This window comes from Protopterus annectens, chromosome 8.part1 (assembly GCF_019279795.1).
Source record: "Protopterus annectens isolate FY-2018-M chromosome 8.part1, PAN1.0, whole genome shotgun sequence".
Lineage (NCBI taxonomy): Eukaryota > Metazoa > Chordata > Ceratodontiformes > Protopteridae > Protopterus > Protopterus annectens.
In genome coordinates, this window is record NC_056742.1 from 302,007,900 (window position 1) to 302,022,610 (window position 14,711).

The 14,711-nt window shown below is 41.2% G+C and overlaps 1 protein-coding gene across 1 annotated transcript in view; it reads right to left on the minus strand.

Moving 5' to 3' along the window:
• LSM14A (LSM14A mRNA processing body assembly factor) overlaps window positions 1-14,711 on the minus strand; it is a 612,302-nt gene that overhangs the window by 349,164 nt on the left and 248,427 nt on the right. The gene's annotated exons all lie outside the window — the stretch shown is intronic.

Sequence of the window (14,711 nt, forward strand, 5' to 3'; positions counted from 1 at the left end):
AGCTGGTCTTGGGTCCATAGGCCTTGTATGCACTTGTCCACCATGTGTGCCCCCCAGCCTAGGTCTGAGGCGTCCGTGGTGATGGTCTGGCTTGGATGAGGTTTGTGGAAAGGCAGTCCTCTGTTCAACTGACAGGACTGTGCCCACCACAGGAATTCTTGCTTCAGGCATGGAATTATTGGAATCTGGGCTTCTAGACTGTGCTTTTTCTTCCACCTTCTTTAGAACCTCCTGTGCAGGGGAGCCAAACAAACTTTGTTTCTCCATAGGAGCATCTAGGAGTTTTGACTTAACATGGTCTGGTAAGGATTGTTCTTTTAACCAGGCATGCCTTCGAATCACTGTTCCAGTCATAGCTGATCTAAAGGAAGCCTCCAGTGCATCATAGCCACATTTTAAGAAATGGTTACTGACCTGCTGAGAGTTATGTACCAAATCCTGAAGGGACTTGCGGTCTACAGGTTCAGGAGAGGACAGTTTTTTTATTTAGCTGGTCTAACAAAAATTCCTGGTACTGAATCATGTGAAATTGACAGTTTAAGGCCCTGGCCGAAAGAGTAGCAGAAGTATAAACCTTTTTACCCCATCTGTCTAATGCTCTAGATTCCCTTTCAGAGGGGAGAGGGTTTTTGGCAGAGGCAGCTGCCACAGCTTTAGGGCCCTGTGAAATGGTTTCAGGATCTGCAACAGGAGCCTTATACAAATGGTAGTGTGTGTCCAGGACCCTGTAATATCTGTCAGGCTTGGCAGGGGCCGGAGGAAGAGAATCAGGGGCAGTACAGGCATCATTGTATGCATCATCAACAGCTGTTAGTACTGGAGGAATGGCTAAAGGCCTATGCTGTGGTAAGTGTAAGAAAGTCCTTAGCCTTTTCCTTGAATCTGAAAAATCCTGGCCCTGCCATTGAAAGTGTTCCCTCATAGCATGTAAGGTTTCCCCAAAAGAAAATTCTTCAGGAGGAGAGGCAGAAGGAATGGAGTCTTCTGCATCAGAATTCTCATAAGGAGAATATGGGCCTTCCTGAGGGTCTGAGATATCCGAGTCATCCGAGGAATAGTCTGTAGAAACAGGTTCCGGGGGTTCAGTCCTAGGCCTCTTATCTGGAGGGGGTTGAGAGGCCCTGTCTGGGTGAGGTTTGGATCCCCTGATCAAAGAAATGAGATCCTCAGCCAGGCTGAGCATTTGGGAACTAGAGGTAGGCCTGTGTGAGGAAGTTTTAGCAGGTAAGGCCTTAGAAGATTTAGCTGCTTTAGCCCTGGAAAAAGCCTTGATAGACATAGATGCAGGGGGTCTAGCAGCCCCACGTGCAGGGGTAGATATGTCTAAAGGAATAGTATCTGACAAATCCTGGGTGCTTGCTTCTGTAGGGGTAATTTCAGTAGCCGATTCAGCCATGCTCTGTGGAGCCTCGGCTATCGGAGGCATGTTTTCGGCCGAAGGAGGAACCGAGGACTCGGTTTCAGCCGAAACAGAGACACTTGCGGTTGGCCTAACTGTGGTTTCAGCCGAAACTGCGGACCGCGAGTGTCGGTCCTTTTCTTTGCGCTTTTTAGCTAATTGTGTAGTCGGAGTCTCCGACGGCATTTTGTATGCAAAAGCGGGACCAAAAAACTCCTCTGCAAACTCCAACCGACGTCTAAGCGTCCGTTGGTTGAAGGAAGCACAGGCTAAACAAGCTGATACGTCGTGGTCCGGGCCTAAACAAGGAAGGCAGTAAGAGTGGAAATCCTTATGAGGTATTTGTTTCCCACAAGTTAAACAATTATTTACTTTGTCTGACATCGGCTGAGGCAAGAAAGAGTCCCCAACGGGGTACTTAGCTTTTTAGAAGTCTTCGGTAGTAGAAATCTCTGGATCTGACCGACCGGCACTTGCGAACAGCTTCTGCTTCGGGCACCGCGCGGCAAGAAAGACTGAGGAAAATGTCGTCGGCTGATGCCTTTATACCACAGCAGCTATGACGTCGGGTGAAGTGCGACATCAGCCGAGGCCAGACCCAGACTTTGGAATCCGGCCGACCGAATGGCTGGCCTGAGGCAGGACAACCCATATGTTAGGACTGCAGATGCATCCTTGAAGGACATCAATATTCAGCATCCATTGGTCCTGGGTGACCATGTGCCAATTTTTTGTGAAAAGTGCTAGCTTTCCCCCTAGGGGTGCTGTCAAAAGGTAAGTGCTTGGCATTTGCAGAGGGAAGTCATTGGGACTGTTTCCTATAAGGCTGCGATTTGTCTTCCCCTCCTTTGGGGGCTGAAGCACCCCATTGTTTAGGTCGGCAGGAGCCTTGGGGCTGAGATCTGCCTCTTGGGCGACTGTATCTGCCTCTTTGTGGCCTGTCTGACACTGGAAAGGACTAATTTTTTGAAGGCCAGTTTCTGCTAAATCTAGGTGGTTGAACCTGTAAGAAATCTTTCACTGTCTGCATTAACTTTGCTTTATCCTCCATTTTCTTTAACACCTCTTCTGCCTCAACACCAAAGTATCATGCTGTAATGGAGCATCCAATAAGTTTACTTTAACATGGTCAGGTAAACTTTATTCTTTCAACCAAGCATGCCTACGAATAACAGAGCCTGTCACTGCGGCTCTATAAGAAGCCTCTAATGAATCAAAACCACACTGCAGAGTATGCTTTCCCACTTGTTCAACTGCATGCAATAAATCCTGCATTTCCTTACTGTCAGGACCTTCTGTATTTGAAACCATTTTCTGTTTTAACAATGACATGAGGTACTGTTGGTATTTAAGCATGTGAAACTGACAGTTTAAAGCTCTTACAGCTAAAGTTGCAGAAGTGTAAACATTTTTCCCCCATCTGTCCAGAGCTCTGGAATCCCTATCCGACGGGACAGGATTTTCAGCAGTGGAAGCCTTAACCCCTTTTGGACCCTGAGAAATTGTTTCTGGGTCTGCAGCAGGGTGTTTGTAAAGAAATTTATTAGAGTCAGGGACTCTGTAGTACCTGTCTGGTTTGACTGGTGCAGGGGGTAAAGAATCAGAAGACAGACTGGATCCAGAAAAAACATCATCAACAATATCAAGCACAGGGGGGACAGCCAGGGGCCTGTGCTGGGGCAATAAAAGAAGTCTCTGAGCCTTTTCTTGGATTCTGAATAATCCTGGCTCCCCCAATGGAAATGCTCCCTCATGGTGTGCAGGGTTTCCCCAAAAGAATAATCCTCAGGCGGAGAGACAGAAGGTATGGACTCTTCTGCATCAGAGTCCTCATAGGGAAGGAGAGAATATCCCTGATCAGAAGAGGAGTCAGAGGAAACAGAAACCTGGTCAGAGGAATCATAATCAGTGTCTTGCCTAGGCCTTTTGTCAGGAGGGGGATGGGAACCCCTGATTAAAGTAATTAGGTCTTCGGCCATTTTAAGCATCTGTTTCTTTGGCATGGATGACTGTTCTGGAGAATGTTGTACTTGTTTCCTGGTCTTTAATGGTGTTTTTGAATTTGCCTTTGCTGCTGTAGTGGGCTTAACTGTAAGCTGTGAAGGTCTGAAAACACCCTCAGAAGCCGATGCCTGCTCAGTGGCTCCGGACCCATCTGAGGGAATAGTTTCCGTAGGCCCAATACCTTGAGATTCCACAGGCCTCGGTGTCTCCACGTGGCTGTCGGTTGCTGCCTGTGGCTCTGAGGTAGCGGGTATCAGGGGCTGCGTAAGTGCCTCACTGAGAACCGGCGACTAGCCTAGAAGAGGCTTCATCGGTTTTGGGCCTCGGATGCCTGTCCTTTTCTTTGTCTTTGCATTTTTATACATTCCAGTTGTCGGTTGTTCCGACGGCATTATGTAATTAAACCTTCGGCCAAAATAATGTAAAGTAAAATCAAACCGACATTTAATAGTGCGTTTATTGAATCTAGCAGAAAACCGACAACTAGTGACGTCGTGGTCAGGGCCTAGGCAAGGAATACAGTAAGAGTGAAAGTCCTTATGAGGTATTTGCTTCCCACAAGAAATACAATTATTAACTTTTACGGACATTGGTGTGGAGCAAGGAAAAAGTTTCCCCAAAGGGGTACTTAGCTTTATTGAAGACTTCGGTTCTGAAACTCTATTTTGAAAATCTCAGGAGTCGGCCGACTGGCACTTGCAAACTGCTTTTGCTTCTGGCACCACGCGGCAAGATAGACTGAAGAAAATGGCGTCGGTTGCAACTTTTATACCCCTGGCGCACTGACCGACGCCGGACCAAGACTTTGGAACTCGGGCCGACTGCGGGTCGCCTGCCAGCAGGATAACCCAAGTGTAATGACTGCAACAGTGAAACACGATGAACATCAGTGGAGCCTGTGTCAATTATGTTTCCCCTGTACTGCAATAGAACAACTTTACAGGGTCTGGGAAGTGCCACAGAATATGCAGCCACTTTTACAGCAGTTCTCCCCGAGGAGATGGGGTTGGCAGAATAACCAGGGATCTCTCAGTACTTTATCTGGAGGGCAGTTTTTGAATCCATAAGATGTCTTTCCACCTGTCTGCATGAGACACTATGTGGATAATGGACATTGTATATTTAAAAGGTATTCTTACTCCCTTCCTGTCCACCTCCAAACCACAGATCTGATGCTGGAAGTTTTCATCACCTGTCATATGTAGGACTAAGACTGGCATGCACTAGGTCAGCTCAATGTATAAAACTTTGTCAGGCTTTTGAATGTTCCTCCTTTACCCACATTCCTAGCAACTTCTGTTATTGTAGACCACCATCTCTGGATCTCTTCAGCTAAACTGAAGGTGCATCACTCACATGATGAACACGGGATGCTACTTGGGCTTTGTAGTAAAATCTTGCTGTTCTTTGATTTCATTATTCCATCTAAGTGATAGCTTTTTGTTTTGTATTTCGGACACTGTACTGCAATGCAACTGTTTCACTACTTTTGTCTTTTTTTCAGGCTTCCCTCCTCCTCCTGAGAATTGATATTTTGTTTGTTTATTCCCTTTGGTAGTTTGCTTTCATTTACTCTTGATGGTTCATAGGTTCATACTAGGCTATCTACCCTAGGGCATTTATAAGCCTAGCCAGAATGTGTTTGGCTTTCGCCACCCATTTTAAATTAATTTTGCTATGCCCTTTTTTGAAGTTAGTATAGGTTCATAGGTTCAAGGTTATTTTATCTAGAAGATCTGGAAGCTAAGCAATAAAAATAAAACAGCAATGAATCTTATTCACTTTAAAAAGTCTTCCTGTGGTGGCCAAGTTCCATCTATAAGACCTCCAGATGTTTACACTGCTTAGGTGAACATTTTTTAAAGGTGTGCAGTATTTCTGCTTCCTTCAAGACGTCTGTTATTAAGTACAGAAAAAACACTTGGAACTGGAGAAACTCAGGGTTACCCCTTTCAGTGACTCCAGTGCTTCTCCCTCTTTCAGTCTCTCCTACTAAAAGTGGAGGCACCTTCTGATTAAGGTATACATACTTCAGTCAAAATGGCTAAATTGGTGGAGTCTTAAGCGTGAAAGGCAACAGTGATGCATTCAAAGAAATCTTAACTCAACTCAATAAGACTCCTTTTCAGTATGCTCTAGACCACAAGGATACTTGTGAAGGACACACAAACGACAGGATTTGAAATGCACTCCATTACTGCAGCCCCTGTTGTATAATGCATTCACATGTCAAATATACAGGTGGGCACTGAGGGGACATCTGGCTTAATGTACGACTGAGCAGGCTTGGACATCAACTTATACAAACAGGGCAATGAGATCCATTTAAACAGACTAATATGGACTCAAATTTACTTGTTACTTTCACATTGTGTACTTTACTATGGACTTTGCAGCATTGGTGCAGCATCAAGCTGGTCAGTGGAGCACAACCCCTAGTACAATGTTATCTTGGGGGGGTATCCAAATATCTAGGTTAGACGTAGTGTTGCAGGATAGTGGCACACCTCTATTATGCTACAACAGCCCATCAAATGAAGTTTTAATTTATGTTTTTCAGTGTTTTAATTACTGTATTTATTAAAAATAAATTTTTGGACGTTAAGTGTTTTGTGGCAATTCATTTGTAAATTAATATGGAAATGATTTGTTTTGCCTTGTTTACCTACTGCTTAAGGTACTAAACTATTTACTTCCTACTTAGAGTCCGAGTTTTTCCCTGAGAATCTCTCCCTGGAATGGTAAGGTAGACATCTTCCATATCCACAACTGACGCACAAAATTCAGTTATCTGTAATCTTCACAGTCAAATCAACATCCCAAACTATTTTGCTTTTTGGAATTTGTTCATATTTGATAAATTATTAACATGTGAACTTTTATATACATGTAGTTATATAGGCTACACACAACAGTAGGGGTGTGTGTGTGTGTGTGTGTGTGTGTGTGTGTGTGTGTGTGTGTGTGTGTACTGCAAATCTGGTTTTACTCCTTTTGGTTTACTGTGCTGTAGTGTTGACAATTTACAAAGGTAAACTCCATACAATGGCTAAAACTGATAAATTCAAACACTATGCCATGCACGTAAGCACTGCACGGCCGGAATATACCAATAAAACACTGTTGGCCAGCAGAAACGTGTAGTAACAAAAGTATATGAAACCAAGTAATTGCTGATATATAGTTTATTAGAAAATATTCAGACCGGTTTCGGCATTTACATTTTAGCCTTCATCAGTGACATACAGCAAAAAACAAAGGCACATATCTAATGAATATTTATACAAATAACTAACCAAGGAGATCAGTGGAATGTTCCTGCATAGGAAGCCGATGACTAATGCAAAAACATAATATTAGGAAAAACAAATATATGGAAAAGACTGGTTTATAAAAACCATATACATATATGAAAAAACTATATGTATCAAAAACAATATAAGTTACAAATCATATATAATGATCCATTATATATGAAAAACACACAGTGTGTCCATAGGTTCAACACATAACATCCAATAATAAAATGACCAAAAAGACAGCAAGATATACAAATGTATAATAAATAAAGCATATTGAATGACTAGTATAGATGTTCCCAATAAATATGTGGTTGTTGGTAAATAAATAAGATTGTCGAACAGATACTGGGAGTTGTACAGGAACCTGAAAAACATAAATATAAAAAAGATTATATTTTATGTTACTAAATAAACAATAATTAAAAATAATTATATATATGCACATTTTTTACCTGGTCATTGGATATGACATAAAATAATGATCATAAATGATCATTCAAACCTGGTGGAAAAAGTGCTCCCAGTGTCGTTATCCAATATCTTTCTTTGTGATTGAGAATACTATGCCATCCTTGAGTGTTGTTACGATCTCCAATAATTCGATCAATAATCATGAATGTAAACTTGGCTGTGGAATGCTTCATAGTATGTCGAAAAAGAGCATTGTGCTCTTTCTTATTTCTGATATCGCTCCTATGTTCATTAATACGTGTTCTCAATTGTCTGGATGTCTGGCCTACGTAAAAAGCAGAAAAGTGACAGGTGGCCAATTTTAGTTAAGGTCTGGGATTGGACTAACAATCTGGATAGAAATACATTATTGCAATATCAAACTGAGAACAGGGAACCTTCTGCATCCTCTATTAGATTGGTGACAGCGTATGGTAGAAATCAGAATGCTATTCGTAGCATTGTTAACAAACATTGGAACATCTTAATGGCCAATGACCAACTTAGACCAATATTGGGATCCCAGTGCCAATTTAGTTATAGAAGAGGTAAGACCCTGGGCTCATTGTTTAGTCATTTTAAACACAAAGAAAGTGGTGGGGCTATATATCAACAACTCACAATATCTGGAGACAAATTGTTGGGAACCTTTGCATGTGGACACTGTGGGTCTTGCCAACAAATATGTAAGTCTAAACATTTTTCAAGTCAGAATTCCAGCAGAGTATTTGACTGCAAGATATTTGGTAATTGCAGGAGCAGTTGGGTGGTGTATTTGGCCACCTGTCACTGCTCTGCATTTTACGTAGGCCAGACATCCAGACAATTGAGAACACGTATTAATGAACATAGGAGCGATATCAGAAATAAGAAAGAGCACAATGCTCTTTTTCGACATACTATGAAGCATTCCACAGCCAAGTTTACATTCATGATTATTGATCGAATTATTGGAGATCGTAACAACACTCAAGGATGGCATAGTATTCTCAATCACAAAGAAAGATATTGGATAACGACACTGGGAGCACTTTTTCCACCAGGTTTGAATGATCATTTATGATCATTATTTTATGTCATATCCAATGACCAGGTAAAAAATGTGCATATATATAATTATTTTTAATTATTGTTTATTTAGTAACATAAAATATAATCTTTTTTATATTTATGTTTTTCAGGTTCCTGTACAACTCCCAGTATCTGTTCGACAATCTTATTTATTTACCAACAACCACATATTTATTGGGAACATCTATACTAGTCATTCAATATGCTTTATTTATTATACATTTGTATATCTTGCTGTCTTTTTGGTCATTTTATTATTGGATGTTATGTGTTGAACCCATGGACACACTGTGTGTTTTTCATATATATGGATTATTATATATGATTTGTAACTTATATTGTTTTTTATACATACAGTTTTTTCATATATGTATATGGTTTTTATAAACCAGTCTTTTCCATATATTTGTTTTTTCCTAATATTATGTTTTTGCATTAGTCATCGGCTTCCTATGCAGGAACATTCCACTGATCTCATTGGTTAGTTATTTGTATAAATATTCATTAGATATGTGCCTTTGTTTTTTGCTGTATGTCACTGATGAAGGCTAAAATGTAAATGCCGAAACCGGTCTGAATATTTTCTAATAAACTATATATCAGCAATTACTTGGTTTCATATACTTTTGTTACTACACGTTTCTGCTGGCCAACAGTGTTTTAAAACTGATAAATCACATCAGTGCACCTCAAACGCCATATGCACATTTTAATGTTTGAGCTCCAACATCTGTCCACAGTAGCTAGTAAACCTTTTACGATACTAGCACAATTGTTTCTTGGAAAATATCTTTAATTTTCTTGCATTTGTACTCAAATGGAGCGCCAACAAGAAACCATGTGTTGTAAATAATGCAATGCCCTAACCTCCAAGGTTCTAATGTATATGCATTTTCCTGATGTATCCAGTTGATAAGTTTATCAAATGGCAAAATTACAAATAGAGCAGAGCGTATCTACTGAAGTTAAGAAGTTATGGAACAAATAAGCATCTGCTTTATTTTCTTTACTTATCTAAAGCTTTTTTAGGGCTTGGGTCCAAGAGTCTGGACATTCTGGATAATGCTATTTGTTTTCAAAAATGTCCTGAAAATGTAGCAAAAAGTGGTGGCATTTCCAATGACTGAGAAAATCTCTGTGTCTTTGTATCAGGAGAAAAGTTACTTGGACAAATTAATGCTCTCATAAAATGTTAAATTTTCACAAAAGAAAAAGCTTGTGAATGAGACTCAAGACTAAAAATTCAACTTATCAGAATTGTCAATAATGACATCTGCATCAGATGAAAAGTTCTCATATTCACTGGATGAATCAGGAAAAATACTTTGCTGCCTTTACTTATGCCTTCTGCAAACTTTACAGGTAACTAAAGATCTAGATTGATGTTCAAGCTGTAAACCTCAGTCTGACTAAATGTAGATGCAATTCCTTGCTTCACTGCCATCTCCCACACTGTATTAAATAATCCCTTGCAAAGATCTTAAAAGTCAAAGGAAGGATTGCACTAACATAGGAACTGAAGTAGCTGTAGTTAAGGTGAGCTTAGTTTCATTAAATATTAATGGAGTACTAGGTTTATCCACCATTCTGAGCAATGGACACAAAAAGATTACAAGGGATAGTAATACAAATAAGAAAAGCTGGTGTGCCAAGCATTTACTTTCTGGCAAAATAGAGATCAGAGAGGAAATATTGGCACTTTTCCTCCTGTCATTTTACCCATGCCTGCTGACCACCTAGTCTCTGCATTCCATGTGCAGTTTCCTTTATCACACCTCTATGGATGCTAGAATGGGCAGCAGTGTGGTGGAAACAGCAACATCCAAGCAGCCATAAAAAGTGGGATCCTTTTCCCCCTTGACCTATGGAGTCTCTGTGCACAGCCCAATGCATCCAACCCTGAATGACAGCACCAAGGGAATTTGCACACTTCTGAACAGCAGCCTAGTCCCGTCTTCTACATACTACCCATTCTGCATGTGAAGCACATACTGGTCCTTGTGCAGTCTGTTACATCCTCAAGTTTCCACTTAGCATTGGCACTGTAACACACCAAGCTGACATCCCTCATTGAAAATTGGGTAAAGTCTGGTTTTGGGACACTCACTCCCACTATTCCTTGCCAGCACCTGGGTCAGTCTTGGTTTCATCTTTGTTTCACCAATCTGACAGACTACACTGGCACTTTTGACATGACTCTGCTTTTTTTTTGGGGGGGGGGGTTACCTAAAAATTAATACCCTGTTTGGAACTGTAGTTCTTACTTTTATTAATCTTTTGTTGCTTTATCCGATGCTCCACCTCTGTTGAATTCAACCTTATCCCGTTTCTCCTAGTTGCCTACTTTCCTCTTTTTAAAACAGATATGAAAAGATAAAATAATGAAAAAATGCAGTTACTTGTCATAAAAGAACTTACCAACCACAATCATAACTCAACATTTAAGTATGAAATAGTAAACTGTCAACAAGTGTAAGCCAATATGCAGATGACATAACTCTGGCATTGACTGCAAAAAGTGAATCACTGGCAACAGGAAAACTGAAAAAAGCTTCTAACAATAATTATAAGTTAGTAATTCATTCACTTTCCAAGGATCCATGGAATGCAGACTTGAGATATGCACAGACTAACCATGGAAAAGAACATACAAGGTAGGTAAAATAAAAAAAAAGTTATGTACTTACTATTAACGTCCCGTCTGTGTTGTCCATTTTCATTCTTCAACTGTTGGGTTTGAATACAATTCTGCCTCTTCTTCCAGATCGTAGGATTCATGAACTCTCAAGCTCCTCCCTTTACCCATAATTCTCCATGTAACTAGCATATCCCAGACCTAGTTTGCTGCCTGTTAGAGCTAACAGAATAATGGGAACTGAGAAAAGAACAGAAGCTGGAGCTCAAACAAGGAACAGAGGTTCCTAAAATACTATTCGTTCCCTCCAGAAGTAAAATAAGGAGGGGATAAGTGTGGGGGGGGGGGGGTTGAGGAAGAATGAAAATGGACAACAGAGACGGAATGTTACGGTAAGTACATAACTTTTTAATCTGATGATGTCATCTTCATTCATTCCTCGACTGTTGTGACAGAGTCCCCAGCTACCTAAAATCCAGGGGAAACCCAATGGAAGGATATTCCAGAGCACCACCGCTCTTCCCCCTAGAGACCAGATCCAATTTGTGATGAGCAATAAAGGTATGACGATTATCCCAAGTTGCAGCTGCACAAATCTCATCTAAGGAATTTCTTGACAAAAAGGCTGAAGAGGTTGCCATAGAGCTTGTAGAGTGAGTTCTATGTGGTTTAGGTCAAGGCAAATCTACTTTTTGATAAACAAAGGTAATGTAATCAGTTAACCATATGGCCAAAGTAACTTTAAATACTGGTTTGCCTAGCTTGGAATCAGAAAAGGAAAAACAATTGTTCAGATTTTCTTAAATCCTTAGTTCTGTGGAGACAGAAATGTAGTTGTCTGTGCACATCCAATAAATGCAACATGTACTCACCTTTGTCGAGAAGTTTGGAAAGAAAACTGGGAGATTAATGACCTGTTCAATATTAGACTCAAAGAACACCTCTGGTAAAAAGGATGGATTAGTCTGTACAGATACCCTATCCTTGTGCAAAACTAAGTATGGAGGTTTAGAAGACAAAGTCTGAAGTTTGGATACTCTTCCGGCAGATGTAATAGCAACTAAAATAGTTTTCCAAGTCAAACATTTTAGGTCAGATTTAGCTGAGGTTCAAAGGGAGACTAAGTCAAGGCAAGAAGCACATTTAAATCCTGAGAAGGAGTAGGATTTTTTAATGGGGGTCTAAGTAAAAAAAAAAGTTCCTCTTAGAAAAGCTTTGCAAAGTTTAGAGAAAGCCAAGGTGGAATTATTTACCCCCAGATGAAAGTTGGAGATAACTGCTAATTGAACTTTAACAGTTGAAAAACTAGCACCTTCTCTGAAATTTGTAGCCAAGTAATCAAGGACATTTGAAATCTGTGCTGAAAAGAGGTCCAAGTTTTTATTAGGAGAAGAAAAAGAAGTTATGTACCTACCATAACCATTCCATGTTAGTTGTCCTTCATCTCACCTTCCTTCTTGCTGGATGGGTGCGGAGCTGATCCTCTGCTCTGACTCGGCCACTTACTATACCTCGAGAGCTCTTTACTGGGCTGAGGCTACCCCTTACCCAGAATGCCCAGCACCAGTTATCCAGATCTCGTTTGAGATGGCTCACACTAGACACAATTATAGAAGATAATCCATTAATAAACCTGGATATACAGTTAATTGTCATGACTTGGTTGAGAAGCAACTAATAAAACAAATTAGCCAGTGAAACCATTGAGAAACTCCTCACAATCCTCAAGGAAGGGGGAAGGAGGGAGGGACGCAAGTAGGAAGGCGAGATGGACAACTAACATGGAACGTTATTTATGGTAGGTACATAACTTCTTTATGTTAAGTTGTCCAATCTCGCCTTCATTCTTGCTGGATGGGACAGCGTCCCTAGCATCTCAATCCTGGATGGCTCATTGGAACAGACTCTTCAGAACCAAAGGAAGCTCTGCCAAGGGAGACCACATCTACTTTGTAATGAGAAATGAATGTATGAGGGTCTGCTCAAGTAGCTGTTGCACAAACTGAATCTATGGGCAATCTAGATTGAAATGCTATCGAAGTAGCTACTGACCTGGTTGAATGACCTTTGGGTTTTGTTGGAAGAACTTTTTGTCGCAAGTGGTAGGTATGGACTATGGTGTCCGATAACCATTTTGACAAGGTTACTTTAGAAACTGGAAGGCCTCATTTCTTGTTAGCAAATGAAAGGAACAACTGATCTGATTTTCTCATTTCTTTAGCTCTATGGAGACAAAAATGCAGTTGTCTATGCACATCCAATTGGTGTAATCTGTATTCTGCCTTGTTGTAATGATTAGGGAAAAAGACAGGGAGTTCAATGGATTGATTCAAATTGTGGTCTGAACAAACTTTAGGTAGAAAAGATGGGTTAGTTCTCAGGGAAACCCTGTCTTTGTGAAAAACTAGGTATGGAGGGCGAACACATAGGTTCGTAGGTACTAGGCTATCAGCCCAAGGGCCTACGTAAGCCTAGCCAACAAGGCTCCCTGGCTTACGCCACCCAAGAAAGTTATTTTCCTGTGCCACTGAAAAGCAGCGACACAGAAGTGATCCCCGGGGTGTATTTCCTATTTCCCATCCACTCATCAAGATTTTTCTTGAAGAGTGCTAATGAAGAACTTTGCTTGACATAGATGGGTAGCTTGTTCCAGAGTATGGGAAGTCGCTGGGGTCAGGAATCTATCCCTCCAGCATGTCCTGTTTATTGTGGTGGCAAGGTTTAGGTCCCTAGAGCGTGTAGCTCAGAGGACTTGGGATTTCTTTAGGTGTAGCATGTCCAACAACTCTGGGCTTAACATAGCTTTACATGTTAGGCAGAGATCACCTCAGAGTACGCAATCTGCTACAGAGTAAAGCTGGAGTTTTTTGAGGCGGTCAGTGTAGGGCATTTGTTTGAGGCCAGTAATCCTCTGTGAAGTAGTGCATGAAGTTCTGCAACACATCTGGCAGAAGTAATAGCGACCAAGAAAAGAGTTTTCCAAGAGAGAAACTTCAAGGAACATGATGTTGCTGGTTCAAAGGGTGGAGGTATCAAGGAGGCAAGAACCAAACTGAGATCCCATGGTGGAAGTGGCTCTTTCACTGGGGGTCTAAGTAGAGATGTACCTCTCATGAAGGCCTTACAGAGTTTGAGACACATTATGCTGCAGTTAGAAATTCCGACATGAAAATTTGAAATGGCAGCCCGTTGTACTCTGATGGTAGCAGTCGCTGCACCAGAATGAAACAGTTCTGCTAGGAAGTCCAAAATCTCATGTACAGGAGCTGCAAAAGGATCTAAATTCCTGGATTCTGCCCAGTAAAAGAATGTTTTCCATTTGCTAGCATAGACTTTCCTTGTATTTATCTTATGGGAGGAAACAATAATATCACGCACTGCTGGGGAAATATTGGGGAGCCTGGCTAGGATTGGAAGTGGAGTAACCAAGCTGTGAGCTTGAGAGATTGGAGGGAATGGTGTAGCCCACCTGACTGATGAATCAAGAGGTCTGGTACTGGATCCGAAATCCAAGGCTGGGCTAAAAGGTGGGGGTGAAGGAACAGAAACCAAATCTGTCGAGGTCAATAGGGGGCAATAAGGATCATTTTGCAACCTAACGATTTTGCTTTCTGAATGACTTTTGAAATTATGGGGAAGGAGGGAAATGCATAAAGGAGTTCCTGAGGCCAATCGTGGACTAGAGCGTCCCTGGGTGTCTGACCTGGAGGAGGAAAGTACAGTTTTGTACCTACCATAAATGTAGATGTTCGAGTGCTAATACAGCTGCAGTCATAACAGATGGGTTCTCCTGCCGTCAGGCGGGTCCTCGGTCGGCCGAATTCCAAAGTCTAGGTCTGGCGTCGGTTGT